This window comes from Zootoca vivipara, chromosome Z2 (genome assembly GCF_965207765.1).
Source record: "Zootoca vivipara chromosome Z2, rZooViv2.hap1.1, whole genome shotgun sequence".
NCBI classification, from domain to species: domain Eukaryota; kingdom Metazoa; phylum Chordata; class Lepidosauria; order Squamata; family Lacertidae; genus Zootoca; species Zootoca vivipara.
Window position 1 is genome coordinate 2,920,716 of NC_142585.1, and position 18,063 is coordinate 2,938,778.

The 18,063-nt window shown below is 47.8% G+C and overlaps 1 protein-coding gene across 4 annotated transcripts in view; it reads right to left on the reverse strand.

The window, feature by feature from the left end:
- Nucleotides 1-4,056, reverse strand: part of KLHL13 (kelch like family member 13) — a 94,288-nt gene extending 90,232 nt beyond the window's left edge. For all 4 annotated transcript variants that reach the window (XM_088664424.1, XM_088664426.1, XM_035102272.3 and 1 more), the window contains exon 1: nucleotides 3,870-4,056. The gene's annotated coding sequence lies outside the window, so the exon portion shown is untranslated. The remainder of the gene's footprint in view (nucleotides 1-3,869) is intronic.
- Nucleotides 4,057-18,063: the final 14,007 nt, after the last annotated feature.

Below are 18,063 nucleotides of genomic sequence, written 5' to 3' on the forward strand. Positions count from 1 at the left end.
GGTGTGGCGTTATACGTCAGGGATGTGTATACCTGTGAAGAGATCCAGGATTTAAAACTTCAAAGCCAAATTGAGAGTATCTGGGTCAAAATTAAGGGAGAGAAAAATAACAGTGATCTCATTGTGGGAGTTTACTATAGATCCCCAAGTCAAACTGAGGACACAGATGATGCCTTCCTGGAACAGATGACCAAGCATTCAAAAGGAAGTGAAATAGTAGTAATGGGGGATTTCAACTATCCTGATATTTGTTGGATGTCAAACTCAGCCAAGAGAATCCTCACTGGCCTTGCAGACAACTTCATTGTCCAGAAAATGGGAGAAGCAACAAGAGGATCAGCCATTTTAGATCTGATCCTAACCAATAGTGATGATCTGGTTAGTGTGGTAGGATCATAAGTGGCAGGATCATAAGGTGGGAGGGACCATGCTCTTCTGGAGTTTATTATACAGTGGAAAGGAGCAACCAAGCATACTAAGACTCAAATTTTAGATTTTAAGAAAGCCAACTTCAGAAAACTTAGGGAAACGCTGAGTAAGATCTCATGGACAGTAATACTAAAAGGGAATGGAGTTCAAGATGGTTGGGAGTTTGTTAAAAGGGAGATGTTAAAAGCACAACTTCAGGCAATACAATGAGATGGAAACATGGAAGGTGCCTAAAGAAGCCAGGGTGGCTATCTAAACAACTTTTAACTGAGTTAAGATTTAAAAGGGATATGTACAAAAAAAGGAAAAGGGGGGAAACGACCAGAGAGGAATTCAAACAAATAGCCAGCACGTGTAGAGACAAAGTCAGAAAAGCTAAAGCACAGAATGAACTCAGGCTTGCTAGAGAGGTTAAAAGCAACAAAAAGGTCTTTTATGGGTATGGCCGTAGCAAAAAGAAGAACAAGGAAACAGTGGGGTCACTTCGAGGAGAAGATGGTGAAATGCAGACAGGGGACAGAGAAAGGGCAGAACTCCTCAATACCTTCTTTGCCTCAGTCTTCTCCAAAAAAGAAAACAATGCCCAGCCTGAAGAATATGGAGCAGATGATTCAGCAGGGGAAACACGGCCCAGAACAAGTAAGGAGGTAGTACAAGAATATGTGGCTAGTTTAGATGTATTCAAGTCTCCAGGGCCAGATGAACTACATCCAAGAGTATTAAAAGAACTGGTAGAGGTGATTTCAGAACCACCGGCAGTAATCTTCGAGAATTCCTGAAGAGCAGGCGAAGTCCCAGCAGACTGGAGGGCAAATGTTGTCCCTATTTTCAAAAGGGGGAAAGAGAGGACCCAAACAATTACCGCCCAGTCAGCCTGACCTCAATACCAGGAAAGATTCTAGAGCAGATCATTAAGCAAACGTTCTGTGAGCACCTAGAAAGGAACGCTGTGATCACTAAAAGTCTGCATGGGTTTCTGAAAAATAAGTCATGTCAGACTCAACATCTTTATCAATGACTTGGATGGTGGGCTTGAGGGCATCCTGAGCAAGTTTGCAGATGACACCAAATTGGGAGGGGTGGCTAATACCCCAGAGGACAGTATCACAGTTCAAAATGACCTTAACAGATTAGACAACTGGGCCAAAGCAAACAAGATGAATTTTAACAGGGAGAAATGTAAAGTACTACACTTGGGCAAAAAAAATGAAAGGCACAAATACAGGATGGGTGACACCTGGCTTGAGAGCAGTACATATGAAAAGGATCTAGGAGTCTTGGTAGACCACAAACCTGACATGAGTCAACAGTGTGATGCAGCAGCTAAAAAAGCCAATGCAATTCTGGGCTGCATCAATAGGAGTATAGCATCTAGATCAAGGGAAGTAATAGTACCATTGTATTCTGCTCTGGTCATACCTCACCTGGAATACTGTGTCCAGTTCTGGGCACCACAGTTCAAGAAGGATACTGACAAGCTGGAACGTGTCCAGAGGAGGGCAACCAAAATGGTCAAAGGCCTGGAAACAATGCCTTATGAGGAATGGCTTAGGGAGCTGGGTATGTTTAGCCTGGAGAAGAGAAGGTTAAGGGGTGATATGACAGCCATGTTCAAATATATAAAAGGATGTCATATAGAGGAGGGAGAAAGGTTGTTTTCTGCTGCTCCAGAGAAGCGGACACGGAGCAATGGATTCAAACTACAAGAAAGAAGATTCTACAAGAAAGAAGATTCCTGACAGTAAGAGCTGTTCGACAGTGGAATTTGCTGCCAAGGAGTGTGGTGGAGTCTCCTTCTTTGGAGGTCTTTAAGCACAGGCTTGACAGCCATATGTCAGGAATGTTTTGATGGTGTTTCCTGCTTGGCAGGGGGTTGGACTGGATGGCCCTTGTGGTCTACTCCAACTCTATGATTCTATGATGCTATGAAATCTCACTGAGTTCAGTGGGACTTACTCCCAAGTAAGTGTAGTTAGGACTGCAGTCTAAACTGGGAATAAGTCCCATTTAATTTAATGAGACTTACGTCTCAGTAGACATGCTATGGATTCTGCTGTAGTAAGGACGTAAGTTACAGTGAACTTACTGGGATCTACTTATTGAACTGATCCTCTTAGCTAGGGATCATGGGAATTGTAGGCCAAAACATCTGGAGGGCCGCAGTTTGGGGATGCCTGCTCTAAACGCTACACTCAAGTGCCTCTCTTTGTGACCAAACACACAGCAGCTCAATAACTAGCGAATGGTTGACAAGAACCAACATGAATTACCACCTCACTGCATCCCCCAACTTCCTGTAGCCTCTAATTGGCCGCTGGCAGCCTTCATGGGATATCAGAAAAACTCAAGCTGTCCTATGCAAGTACAGTATTCCTTAGGTGTTTAGATTCTGGGTGGCAAAGCATAGCGTGGTTGCTGTTGTTTTCTATTATTGCATACCGATTATTATTTTTAATACGTATTTTAGCCAAGGGGTGAGAGACCTGAGCAATGGTGTGTTTGGGAAATGAAAGCAGAACGATCCTATTCGTGTATACTCAGATGTAAGCTGCTGTTAAGTCCAATGGGACAAAAGTGTGGTTTGCATCCATTTGTATCAAGAGACAATGGAGTGTGCCTCCTCTGTGGAGCACAAGACTGAGCAGGGTGTATGGAAGTCCTGGGCTGCTGAAAGCTAATTTCGACCAGGGTCCTACAAAACAGCCATCCTAAAACCCCGATGTCCTTTGAAAATAATTACAGATGTGTGCCAAAGCTCCAGTGGTTTTCTGCATCTGGCAGTCCTGCCCCCGTGCCTTAAAACAGCACTTGCCCTCAAGATGTTTTGGGTTACAATTCACTCTGGAAGCACTTAAAAGTACTTGGGTAGCATTTTCTTTTTGTGACTGGGGGTTGGAGATACAGTTTCTTGCAAAGAGTGCAGTGGTACGCCTCTGATGAAGATGAAAGGGGAAAGATCCAATTCCAAGCTATTTCTCCCCCCCAAAAAAAACCTCAATCTCCCCCCCCCATTCAGCCTTTGCAAATGGAGTTAACATTCTAAGATTCAGCCCCTCGCTATATTATTTTTATAAATGCACTTCTTGTATGGTATTGCTCCCCACCACCACCACCACCTTGGATTTGGGGGGGAAGGGACCCCTCCATTGAGCCAATGCATGGGTTAGGAGCCAGCCCCCCTCCCTTCGCCCCTCCCCTCCGGACGTAGAGAGGGAGGTGGACCAACCGCCCAGCCAATCGTGTCGCCCTCCTTCCCTGCCCTCTCCCCGGAGAGCGCGCAGTCAATCAGCGCCGCCGTCCCTTCCACGCTGCCTCCCTAATCCAGCCAATGGTGAAGAGGGACACAAAACTGCTGCCGCCACGGTCGCGGCCCTCCCCCTCCGCTTTCGCCTCACAGAGAAGCGGCCTCGAGCTCGCCCTCCCCCGCGCCGTCTCCTCACCCGCGGCTGCCGCCACCTGCTGCCGCCAAGTCAATAAAGGACCCGGAGTCGCGAGGAGGGGCGGGGCGACGGTTTGGCGTGGGGACGGAGGGGAGAGCGACCGGGGCCCGAACCGCTGCACCTGACCCGCCTGCTTCCCCCTCGGCGGCTGCAGGAGCTTTTCGAAAGTCCTCCCGAGTCCGGAATCGGGAGTCACGCCCCCTCCGTGTCTTAAATGCCGCCCTCCTGCGTCACCAAGATGGCGGCGATGCGCCTGCGCGACGCGGGAAGGGAGGGAAGCGTTAAGGGAGACTTAGAGGGAGAGCAGTGGGCTGTGAGTTCGAATCTCAATGCCGCCGTTAAGACGTCGCTGCTCGAACATGTACTATATTGTAAAAGTAATGTATCAGGTCCAGTTTGAGACAGGTAAACTCATCTACACACCAACACAAAAAAGCTTTTCTCTTTTCTGGTCTTTCATATTAACAAACGTCTACATGAAACCGCTACATGAAATAGGGTTATCTGGAGGTTCGGAGTAGGTTGTCAGCAGTATGCTGATGACACTCGGCTCTAGTTCTCCTTTACATCTGTAGGTAAGGCAGTGGAAGTGCTGGACCAATGTGTCTGGATGAGAGCCAACAGGCTGAAGCTTAATATTATTATTGTTATACCCCACCCATCTGTCTCGGTTTTCCCAGCCACTCTGGGCGGCTCCCAACAGGATATTAAAAACATGATAAAACATCAAACATTAAAAACTTGCCCAAACAGAGCTGCTTTCAGGTGTCTTTTGAAAGTAAGATACAGTGGGCGCTCAGGTTGCGAAGGTGATCCATGCGGGAAGCACATTCGCAACCCGCAGCACCGCATCTGCACACGTGTGGGTCTTGATTCGGTGCTTCTGGGCATGCGCAAAGCGCTATTAGCTGTTCTGCACATGTGTGAGCGCTGAAACCCAGAAGTAACCCGTTCCGGGACTTCCTGGTGCGATGCAGTGCGCAACCCGAAAGTGAACAATCTGAAGCGGCTGTAACCCGAGGTATAGCTGTAGTTGTTTATTTCCTCAACATCTGATGGGAGGGCATTCCACAGGGAAGGCGCCACCACCAAGAAGGCCCTCTGTCTGGTTCCCTGTAGCCTCCCTTATCGCAGGGAAGGAACACTAAAAGGCCCTTGGAGATGGACCTCAGTGTCCAGGATGGAGGTGAAGACGCACCTTCAGGTATACTGGGCCGAGGCCGTTGAGGGCTTTGAAGGTCAGCCCCAACACTTTGAATTGTGCTCAGAAACATACTGGAATAAGAGGGAGGTACTGTTAGTGGGTGGTTTCCTGCACCCAGGCCCAGTGCATCCATTTAGGCGGACTAGGCCATAGCCTAGGGCGCAAAAATGGAGGGGGCGCTGCCGAGCCTGCCCCGCAATACCCCCACGCCTACGCCGCCCGCCCGCTCCCCGAGGAGCTCACAGCGTCCCCTCCACAGGCGGGAGGAGCGTGAGCCAAAAGGAGAGCTCAGCGCCGTCCCGCCTATGGAGGGGACGCCGAGAGCTCCCCAGCGGCGGCCGCCGCGAGGGAGCGGCGGTAGTGGCGGCAAGCACCCGCAGCCGAAGCCTTCAGCTATGGGCGCTGCTGCCACCTGCCCGCTCGCTCGCTCTTCGAGGAGCCGCCAGCGTCCCCTCCACAGGCGGGAGGAGCGCGAGCCAAAAGGAGAGCTCAGCGCCCTCCCGCCCACAGAGGGGACGCTGTGAGTTCCCCAGCGGCGGCAGTGAGCAAGCGGCGGCAGCGGCAGCAGCTGAAGCCTTCCGTTATGGGCGCAGCTGCCGCCGCCGCTGAAAAACTCAAAGCATCCCCTCCTCAGGCGGGAGGGCGCCAAGCTCACCGTTGGCCAGCGCTCCTCCTGCCAATGGAGGGGATGCAGGGGCATCAGCGGCGTGCGTGATGACGCATGCGCGCGGGGGGCGGCAGAAATTTTGTCTAGGGTGCAAAAAGCCCTAGCACCGCTCCTGTTTGCTCAAATTTAACCCACAAATTAGCAAAAATTGTGTCAGGAGTATGGGCAGGAATCAGGCTCTGGGGCCTGTAGTGCTTTGCAGGACTGGGGCCTGCCTCAGCTTGTGCTGGAGAAGCAAGGAGTGGCCACTCAGGTGAGGCCTCAGCTTGTGCTGGAGAGGCAAGGAGTGGTCACTCAGGTGAGGCCACTTGATACCTCACTGCACCTGGTGGCAGGAGCTGGGAGGGATAAAAGCTCAACATTTCCCTTCAGCTCTTTGCCACAGCAACGCTATCCCTGCCTGGTTGCCTCTGGCCTCTTGCTCCTTGGACCCTTGCCTTGCCAACGCCTTGATCCTCGACCCTTGGACCTTTGCCGACGCCTTGCTCCTTGGACCCTTGCCTTGCCGACGCCTTGATCCTCGACCCTTGGACCTTTGCCTTGCCGACGCCTTGCTCCTTGACTCCCAGACATTCGCCTCTGCCTTGCTCCTTGACCCTGCGACTGCCTGCTGCTGGACTCTCAGCCCTGCACCTGTTCCTGCTTCTACATCACCATCTTGCCTCTGGTCCTGACGTCCTCAGTCAGGGCTTCAACCGCCCGCTGACCGGACCTTGACAGTTTGCTGTGGCCAACCTCTCCCGGCCAGGGTGCAAGATGGATGGAGCCCGGCCTATGGACCTCACCGCTGTGCTGCAGAGCCTCCACACAGGTAGCTACACTCCAGGGAAAGGTTCGAGCACTTTGAGCTGCCTGGTCTGCGGTTCCAGCCCGACGTGCTCCCCCCGTCCCATCGCCGGAATGGTTCAGGGGAGAGCGTGGCGCCCTGCGGGGCTTTGTAAGCCAGTGCCGGTTGTTGTTTGCCACCTCTGCCATGGACTTTCCCACCCAACGGAGCCAGGTGTGCTTTATGGTTAGTCTGCTCACGGGCCCGGCCCTTGCTTGGGCTACACCATACCTTGAGGCCGACGACCCCCTGCTGGGGCACTTGGACAATTTCATTACCGCCCTGGAAGGCATGTTCGGGGAGCCGAATCGTGCTCAGACGGCTGAGATGGCCCTGCAGAAACTCCGGCAGGGGGCCCGCCCGGTTACTGAATATGCCACTGAGTTCCAGCGCTGGGCTGCGGACACTCAGTGGAATGAGGCAGCTCACCGGTTCCATTTTTGTCAGGGACTTCATCCCTGCATAAAGGACGAACTGGCGCGGGTGACCTCCCCGGCAGCCCTGACAGACTTTATCACGTTGTGTATTAATATTGACACCCGCCTGTCTGAGAGGGATTCTGAACGCAGGTCAAGGGACCCTCCGGGGGCTAGCGCTGCGGTGGAGATGGAAGAGGAGCCCATGCAACTAGGCACAGCCCGCCGTTCCCCCTCTAGCCAAGAGAAGAGGCAGAGGCAGACCCTGGGACTATGCTTGTATTGTGGGGAAAGGGGCCATTTTGCAGCAGAATGCCCGGTGAAGAGGTCCGCATCGCGAAACGCCAGGCCCCGGCTGAACTAGGAGGGGTTCAGCTGGGACCCAGTCTTCACGCACCTCACTTCCTGCTCCCTGTTTGCTTCCTCCTTCCCCAGGGGGGCATGCTGACCCTGGAGGCAATGATCGACTCTGGGGCCTCTGACATTTTCATGGACATAAAGTTCGCCAAAAAATACCAAGTATCGTCAGTGGCGACAGCCTCGCCTGTTCCAGTAGTTGGGTTGGATGGAACTCCCCTCGCTTCCGGCCCCGTTACCCATGAGACCTGCCCGCTGGCCATGTTAGTGGCGCCCTGACATCAGGAACTATTAGTCTTTGACCTGCTCCAGACGCCTCATTTCCCGGTGGTCCTGGGGAGCTCCTGGTTGATCCGGCATGACCCCGCCATTTCATGGGCGCAGCGGACGATGTCTTTTTCGTCATCCTTCTGCCGAGACGTTTGCGCTCAACCCCCAGTGATACCCCCTGTCACGGTCCGGTCGGCGGGCATCAGGACCAGAGGCAAGATGGTGGTGAAGAAGCAGGGTCGAAGGCAGAGGCGAAGGTCCACGGGGCACGAAGCAAGGCGAAGGCAAAGCGAGGGTCCAGGAACAAGAAGCAAGGCGAAGGTCCACGGGGCATGAGCAAGGCGAAGGCGAAGCAAAGGTCCAAGGAGCAAGGAGCAAGGCAAAGGATCCAGGAACAAGAAGCAAGGCGAAGGTCCACGGGGCAGGAGCAAGGCGAAGGCGAGGCAGGGGTCCAAGAAGCACGGCAGCAACAAGGCAAGGGTCCAAGGAACAGGAGGCCAGATGCAACCAGGCAGGGATAGCGTTGCTGTGGCAAAGAGCTGAAGGGAAATGCTGGGCTTTTATCCCTCCCAGCACCTGCCACCAGGTGCAGTGAGATCTCAAGTGGCCTCACCTGGGTGCCTACTCCTTGCCTCTCCAGCACAAGCTGAGGACTTCACCTGTGTGGCCACGCCTTGCTTCTCCAGCACAAGTTGAGGCATGCCCCAGTCCTGTAAAGCACTACAGGCCCCAGAGCCTGACTCCTTCCCATACTCCTGACACCCCCATTGCCCCCAGCACCGGGGGCGCCTCACCAGCCGACCCTTACTTCTTCCACCTTACAGGGGACTGCCCCTGATGGAACAGGGTCTCCATGTCATTTCCAGCTAGCCAATTGGGTGGCTGGGGTGTGTGGCTGGGGGCGTGGCTGGTGTCCCCCCCCCCCCAGCTTTGATCCTGGGTACGCCCATGGTCTCATTTACAGGGAAATGCTGGCAAGCCAAAAAATGTCACCGGAATTTAACAGCGTATTGATTGATGTCGTTAAAGTTATTCACCACATCAAAGCACACGCCCTTAACTCGCGCCTGTTTGAGCAGCTTTGTGAGGAGATGGATGCAGAGTACAGATGCCTTCTCTTATACACAGAAATAAGATGGTTATCCAGAGGAAAATTGCTAATCAGAGTATTTGAATTACGAGAGCCATTGCAAAGATTTCTCTCAGAAAAGAAGTAACCGCTGGCAGCACATTTCAGTGACAAGGTATGGGTCGCAAAACTGGCTTACCCGTGTGACATATTCAGCCTGCTCAATGAACTCAATCTGTGCCTTCAGGAGAAAATGACAACTATTTTCAAGTTGGCAGACAAACTGGAGTTGTGGGGACGGCGCGTGAACAGAGGCATTTTGGACATGTTTCAGACATTAGCGGGGATTTTAGGCGAGACTAAGCCTGAACATTCATTCTCCCAGTTGGTGCACGATTTGCTTTTAAAAGAGTTCGAGCGCTACTTCCCAACCACAAAAGACCCACGAACTGGTAAGGAATGGATCCGCGACCAATTTGTCAACAAATCAGGCGAATCTAGCATGTCTGTGCAAGAAGATCAACTGCTAGAGATTGCAGTCAGGGTTCTCATTGATTTAGCGTTCTACTGAGTTAAAATGTTAAATCACTTTATATTCATTTTTTGGTGCAACTGTATTTTATTTTGAAGGCATGTTTAAATACAATTAAATTAAAATTATTAAATCAAAACAATCAACGTTCCCCCCCCCCCTCAGTGGGCCATGGTAAAATTATCAAACGTTGACTGGTCCGCAGCAATAAAAAGGTTGGGGAGCACTGTTCTAGGATCCAAGCTTAGTACATAACACTTTCCTTTTTAAGCACGCCTTTGGCTGATTTTCAGGGGCGTCTTTCCCATAGGCGTTAGTGGTGTGGGGAACCAGGGCGCCAGATTTTGGAGGGTGCCATAGGCTGAGGGTCCAGGAAGAAGAGTCAGGGTGCTGGCTCAGGGAAACCCCTTTGCGTCTCCTCCCTGCCAGGGTTGCCTGGGTGCCTGATGGGCGTAATCGGGGCGGGCTAAGGGCGCCCCTCTCTGGCCGCATCGCTGCCTGCACACCTCCCTCTGGAGTCTGCCATCAGAACAGGGAAGTGCCCTGTCAGTGCAGCCAGGAATAGAGAATCCCGCTGGAGGGGAGAGATTGAAAGATCTTGCGCTGTTGGGGGGGGGGGGAAGCACCCAGAAATCCCCAGCCCAACTGGTTTGAGGGGAGAGATTTAAAGATTGTGTGCTTTTGAGGGGGGGGGGGAGAAGCGTTGCCCAGAAATCCCCAGCCCAACTGGTTTGAGGGGAGAGATTTAAAGATTGTGTGCTTTTGAGGGGGGGAGAAGTGTCACCCAGAGATCCCCAGCCCAGCGGGTTTGAAGGAAGATCACATGCTGGTTGTGGGGGGAGGGAAAGAGGAGAAGCATTGCCCACCCTGCACCCATCTCTGTCCCTCGGGGGAAGCAGCCAGTGCCTGCCCACCCATCTTGCACCCACCCCTGCTGCTCACCCTGAACCAATACCTGCCCCCTTGGGGGAAGCAGCTAGAACCCCCCTGCCCCCCCCAAATGCTTTGTCTCCTCTAAGAAAAGGTCAACAACTTTGCCTGGCAATGACAAGTGGTGGATAACAGTCAGTATTTTAATACTGTGAGTAGATCACTGTCTCTTGGGAGTTAGACGTGCCCGTTATAATATACTGATTTTCAAAAACTATTTACCACCTTGGATATCTAGGGGTTAAATAAATTAACTGCTGCAGGACCACAGTCATCTTGCCCCCACCCCCCACTTTATATCATATGAAAAATATGATATGTCATGTTGTTTGCTATGCTGCATGCAGAGAAAAAAACCTTGTGGCCTTTGGGCAAAGTGTGGTATAGAAATTTGTCAAAAAATAAATCAAATACTAACTTTTATGGTGATAACAGAATATTTTGTTGTTTTTACATAGAATTGGACTGCACAGCTGTAATCCTGTGTATTTTGAAATAAGGCCCATTGAATCTGATGGTATTTACTTCTGAATATACTTGCATAGGACTGCTCTGCATGCATCTTATAACAAACACTAAACAGTCTTTAACAACTACCAGTTCATGTATAGATTTGCTTCTCTAAATTTGTTTCTGTCTTTTATATTTTGCTGCTATCATGATTTTTGTTTTAATTTATTTTTGTATAAGTAGTTCTTAACTTTTTTGTTTCTCACATTGAGGAGCCTGTTTTGAAGCTGAAAAGCAGGCTATAAAACAATTAAAAAAGAAAAATCTCAGGTGTGAAAATACCCAAGGTATTCAATAAGGAAATCTCTAAATTTGACAAAATTCTAACAATCGGCAAGAGCAAATATATAAAAAATTTATACACCTTATTATTGGAATGGGAAACAAAAGAAGTATTAACTAAGACATCAATGATTCGTTGGGGACAGGATCTGGGAAAGGAAATCATGATTGAGAGTTGGGATAAATTATGGAATAGAGATATGAATTATACACCAAGCTATGATTTGAAAGAAAATTTAATCAAGATGCAATATAGATGGCATCTAACCCCACAAAAATTGCCCAAAATGTACAAAGGAGTGGACGAAAAGTGCTGGAGGTGTCAAAAGGAGATAGGCAGTTATATTCATATATGGTGGAGGTGCAGTGAAATCAAACCATACTGGGATATGATATATAAGGAAATGAAAAAAATACTCAGATATTCCTTTAAAAAGAACCCTGAACTCTTCCTCCTGGGAATGCTCCACGATGAAATCCACCCAAAAGACAGAAATATAGTAATGTATGCAGGGACAGCAGTGAGAATTTTAATTGGTTCAAACTGGAAAAGCAATAAGATACCGACCAAAGAGGATTGGCAAAATAAATTGTTTACATATTATAACTCAGCAACAAAAAATGCTGAAGTTAAAGGAATAACTGAGGAAATTAGAAATAAAGATTGGGGGAAATACAGAAACTATCTAACAACAATGGTGGAAAATCCCTCGCTAGCAGAAGCCATATGAGGGCTCAGAAACAAAAAGGTTCAGTAATAGAATTACAACAAGTAATCAGGTATACAATTGCTCGTAAGAACATGAAAGGCGCAGAACAAAATATGGCTGGAAGTATCAAATCACGCACGGCGGGTGGTGGGTAGGGTGGAGGGATATAGGATATAGGAAACAGGAATACAAGAAAATATGTACAACTTGGGAAAAAATGCTATTATGTCTTGTTTTTGTTTCTGTTTGATGTTTGATATTTTGTTATTTATTAATGTTTATTTTATTCAATTCTATTTTCTTTGTACATATAATGTATAGATTATGTTGAATCTTATATGATTATAATTTTATACATGATTTATCAATTTCTTTCTTCTTTTTCTTTTCTCCCTTTTCCTTTTTCTTTCTTTTGTGTCTTTTCCTTTTCCTGTTTATGTTATTGTTGATGCTTTGATTTGTAATGCTGTTTTGTAATGCTGAAATAAAAAAATTAAAAAAAGAAAATACCCAAGGTTGACACTGACAGTATCTGGTTTTTAAGTTGACCTAGCAGAGATGAAAGATTTCCCTTCTCCCTCCAGCTCAAGAACTAAAAGAGAGCAAACAAAAGAGTTCAAGATGTTTACTTGAGCCTCACAAGAAATTTTTAGCCTGTGTCAAAAGAGCTTTCACACAGGTACCACCTGACCTCTGGCCCTGTGCGATCCCGGCACCGAGTGAGGATGGCACAGCCGGCAAGCCACCTGATCTGCTTGCTGGCCCTCCTGTGGTGCAGACTTCCCCGGACGGGGGCAAGTAAAGGGCACCGAGCACTTTGAGTGAGGCTTCGCGGGAGGCTACCTGGGCTGCGATCCAGGTGCCTCTTTCTTACGTGTAGCGCTGAGCGCGCATCGGACCACATGATGTAAACAAGCCAGACCGAAGTGTCCCCCCCCCTTAAAAAAGGTTGACAACTCTGGGAAACGGGCGCAGAGAGATATTTGCACCATGGTGCTGGATATGCTAAAGACGGCCCTGCTAATTTTATTGACATCCTATGCCCTTTTAAAACATGGAGTTTGGGGGGGGGTTATTGGGTTGATGTTTTTATTTTGATTTGATTATATATTTTGTGGTTTTATATTTTGCTTTTGTTCTGTGAACTGCCCTGAGACCTCCGGGTATAGAGCAGTATATAAATTAAAAATAATTTTTTTGTGTGTGTGAGAGTTGGAAATCCCCGTTCACAATATTCATGGAGAATAACAAAGCTCTTGAAGAGTGCGTGGACACTCTTTCTAGTTGTATATTTAAAAAATTATTATTTTGATGAACACTGAAATGTTTACATGTTTCTTGAATTGCCCTTGTATCCTCCTCCTGCCATGCCCTCTGAGACCCACTAGTGGAGAAGGTAGCCGACCGTACAAAGGCAAAATTTATATCCACTGCTCTGCCCACTTTGTCTCAGGTTCTGCCTATTGCTTGCCTATGGGCCCCCTGGCACCTTTAAAGACAGATTTGTGGCAGGACAAGCTTATGTGGGGTACTTTTTCAATTGGGTGAAAGGGTCCCCCATTGCAAGTCCACATGGTTGAGCAACAGTGATTCCCTAGGGACCAGAACTGGCAAACCTAGAAATGCAGAACTCCAGGTTGTTATGAAAAGCTTTTAGTTCTTACTTAATGAGTAACCTATGACTCTTCAAGTGGGTGGGTGGGTGGGGGGAGATAATTGAGCTCTCTGAACTGTGCTATTTCAGAACCAGTTTTCTGGCCATCAGAGGGAACTCAATACAACCACCTATAACAAACTGGATTGCCCCAGCCACTCTGGGGGGCTTCAAACAGATATTAAAACATAATAAAATATGAATCAATAAAAACCTTCCCTATACAGGTCTGCCTTTAGAGGCCTTCGAAGGTTGCATGAAGAAATGGAGACAGTGAGAGATTTTGCCTTTTGGGGCTCCATGATCATGGCAAATGGTGAAAGCAGTCACAAAATTAAAAGGTGCCTGCTTCTTGGGATAAAGGCGATGATAAACCTAAACAGCATCTCAAAAAGCAGAGACATTGCCTTGTCAACAAAGATCCTTATAGTTAAAGCTATGCTTTTCCAAGTAGTGATGTATGGAAGTGAGAGCTGGACCACAAAGAAGGCTGATCGCCGAAGAATTGATGCTTTTGAATTATGGTGCTGGAGGAGACTCTTGAGAGTCCCATGGACTCCTTGGAAAAGACCCTGATGTTGGGAAAGATTGAGGGCACTAGGAGAAGGGGATGACAGAGGACGAGATGGTTGGACAGTGTTCTCGAAGCTACGAACATGAGTTTGACCAAACTACGGGAGGCAGTGGAAGACAGGAGTGCCTGGCGTGCTATGGTCCATGGGGTCACGAAGAGTCGGACACGACTAAACGACTAAACAACAACAACAAGCTTGAAGGTCTCGGGCCCACAGTAGCTCAGGAATGTGGCCCTTCTTTTGCTGGCATCGGTGATCCCTTGAGCCACTGCGAAGAACTCGAAGCGTTCGACGTAGTCTTCCCAGGTGTGGGGCTCTGATGGCTGGAAGGGCTCCAATACCCTTGGACTCTCCATTGTCCTAGCGGGCAGGGTCGTCTTCTCAGCTGGCCAGTGAGTCTTGTTCTCAGCTGCAATCCGGACTCTGAGGCAGGGTTGTGTTTAACCGCTCCTCAGCATTCCGGATCCCATCCTCGTCGCCAGTTGTTGTGACGTGGGGTTTGTGATTTCAGCTCTCTTGACAAAACATGCTGGAGACAGTTCTCTAGTAACAGCTCTTTATTAAAGTGAACAAGACTGACTGTGAGGGCAGGAAGGCTACATTTATAGGGACAGGGAACTAGCTAGAAGGGGATACATTTTGGAGGGAACAATATCAGGCAATCACAGTGCTGCCTTTTGGAGGGAACCAATAAGACAGAGGATCCAAATACAGCAGCTTAAATGAACCAATAGTAGCTGTACCCTCTGGAACCAAAAGGCAGTTACTTTATCCTAATGCAAATACAGACAATAATAATACAGAGATAAAATCCTTTGACTCAATACACAACAATATCCACAACATTCCCTTCATCTACCAGGCTTGTAATTCTGTCAAAAAATGAGATCAGATTAGTCTGACATGACCTATTTTTCAGAAACCCATGCTGACTTTTAGTGATCACAGCGTTCCTTTCTAGGTGCTTACAGACCGTTTGCTTAATGATCCGCTCTAGAATCTTTCCTGGTATTGAGGTCAGGCTGACTGGGCGGTAATTGTTTGGGTCCTCTCTTTTCCCCTTTTTGAAAATAGGGACAACACTTGCCCTCCTCCAGTCTGCTGGTACTTCGCCTGTTCTCCAGGAATTCTCAAAGATTACTGCCGGTGGTTCTGAAATCACCTCTACTAGTTCTTTTAATACTCTTGGATGTAGTTCATCTGGCCCTGGAGACTTGAATACATCTAAACTAGCCAAGTATTCTTGTACTACCTCCTTACTTGTGCTGGGCTGTGTTTCCCCTGCTGAATAATCTGCTCCATATTCTTCAGGTCGGGCATTGTTTTCTTTTTTGGAGAAGACGGAGGCAAAGAAGGTATTGAGGAGTTCTGCCCTTTCTCTGTCCCCTGTTCGCATTTCACCATCTTCTCCTCGAAGTGACCCCACTGTTTCCTTGTTCTTCCTTTTGCTACGGACATACCCATAAAAGCCCTTTTTGTTGTTTTTAACTTCTCTAGCAAGCCTGAGTTCATTTTGTGCTTTAGCTTTTCTGACTTTGTCTCTACATGTGCTGGCTATTTGTTTGAATTCCTCTCTGGTGATTTCCCCCTTTTTCCATTTTTTGTACATATCCCTTTTAAATCTTAACTCAGTTAAAAGCACACAAACAAATAAGGAAACAAATAAGCACAGAAACTTTATCACACACACACCCAAATCCGCAAAACCTACAGTGTCCCCCAAGCTCAGCTCACCTTGTGCTCCCTCCTCAGTCACTGAACTCCAGGCACTGACTAGCTCCACCCACAGCTAGTCACCTGACTCACCTGACTCCACAGAAGCCCGCCCCCTCAGACCATGTGCTCAGGGAGAGCACACTTCCAAGGTCACCTGCAAGGTCACCGGCCAGAAAGAAACATACACACAAGCTTGGACAGTCAACAAATGCAAGAGGCAGAGGCTCTTGTGCTCCCTCCTCAGTCGCTGAACTCCAGACATTCCAGGATCAAATCAGAAACCAGGATGTATTCTGTAAATTCAGGGCTGTCCCTGGAAAACAGGGACACTTGGAGGGTCTGCTATAAAAAATCAAGAGACATTGCCTTACCTTTCCCAGCCTTTCCTTTCCCACAGAATACTGAGGCAATAAACACACCAGGCAACAACTGCTTGCCATATCAATGTAAGAGGTATTGACCTCAAGTGGGACTCAAGTGAAATAACATGTATTTTATTTCGACTGTAATTCGTTCAGCTAAGCACACTTAGAGCTTGTAAAGCCTACATTGCAACTGATTCACTATCATTCACCCCAAAGAGAGGGATATGGATTTCCCCCCTGTATTGCAGAGAAGATGCACACAAACATAGTAATACTACGACAAGGTAACGGACCCCTGGACATTTAAGTCCAGTCAAAGGGGACTAGGGTTGCAGCACTCATCTCGCTTCAGGCTGAGGGAGCCGGCATTTGTTCACAGACAGCTTGCCAGATCATGTGGGCAGCAGGACTAAATCGCTTCTGGCACAACGGGACACCGTGACGGAAACCAGAGCGCACAGAAAAGGTTTATACAAATAAAATGTTCCGCCACAATGCTATATAGTCTAGATGAAACAGAGGAAGGATGGTCAAGTTGGGGGTAGTTTGACCTCTCTGTTTTTGTTTTTTTATATAAATTCTATTAATAATTTTCCAGTACATATTTTTACACTCCAGTCAATACAACCAAACAATAATCAATGACTTCCCTTCCCCGCTACCAAGGTTCTTTTTGATTACTTAATACTACTGCATATTTTATTTAATTCAGATCCCCCCCATCTTCTCATTATTTCTTCATATAAACTGCTGTATTTACTCCAGTCCTGTTAACAGTTTAAATAATTTACCATGATTCTTCAGATATTTTACAAACATTTTCCAGTCTTCCTTAAGATCTCCTTCTTGTTCTCTTATTACATTAGTTAAATTTGCTAACTCTACGTATTCGGTCAATTTCAACTGCCATTCCTCCTATGTTAGTATTGTTCTCTCTTTCCATTTCTCGGCATATACCATCTGGGCTTCTGTAATTGCATAAAGGAATAAAATCCTTTGATCAGTGGGGACAGCTAGTCCTAAAATACCTAAGAGAAATGTTTCTGGTCTTTTTATTAAAATCTTTCTAAACTTTTTTCCCCCCATTTCATTATATATCATCTTCTGGCCACTCTTTGACCAGTCTCTGTCTCTCATCTTCTCACTTCCTGAACTCTGAATATAATTACAAATTACAGAGGAGAAAAGAACCATGGTAATCGTTACAAACCCACCACCACAATGGTAGACAATACCTGTGAACAAAACTCAGACTCCGGTCTTGCTCAACATGTGCAATAGATATGCTAATCCTAGTCTTACCAGAATTACTACATGAATTAAGAGGGTGGTCGGATTTTTTAAAAAAACTATTGGGTTTAATTGGGAAGGAGATTCTTGAAGCTTGTCGAAATGGAGTTGTGATGACTATATCCTGTACTCTGACATTCGAATACCTTGCTAAGGATGGTGGTGATCACTGCTGCCTGTAATCGTCCCTCCACTTACCTGGGAGTAAGGTGCATTGAGCTCCTCCCTGAACTAAACAGGGAAACAAGCCACAAAGTGTCTGATTTGGCTGAGAAACCTTTTTTCCCCCCTGTTTTCAGCCCGCATTCCTGCAGACTCAGGATTTCAATTCCTCCTTTTGAAAAATAAAGAAACCTCGTAACTTGGAAGCAGTGGTCTTCACAAGCTCAGCAGGTCTCTCTTTGCAGCTGAGTACTTGTTGGTTCATGGAGCAATCTGAAGTGGAGGATCCTGATCTGGCTGTGGTTACAATGGGACCATTCCTTCTCCAGCCTATTGAGGAGTTTCTGTGCTCCTGGAAAGGGCTGCTCCTGCTGGCAAAGGCAGTGCTGTTCCTCTCCCTCTTCCTCTGCTATACTGAGTCAGCATTTTGGAAAAGACCACAACTCAGTTGCAGAGCATCTGCTTGGGATTCAGATGGCCCCAGGTTCAGTCTTCAAGGGTATCTTCAGCTGGGGCTGAGAGGAGAGATCTGTTGCTTGAAACCAAAGCCATTGCTGCCAGTCAGTGTAGACAATGCTGCACTGAGCTGCATGGACCAAAGTCCAGGCCCAGTATAAGCCTAAGACAGCTTCTTATGAGCAATCCACAGCAATCCTTCC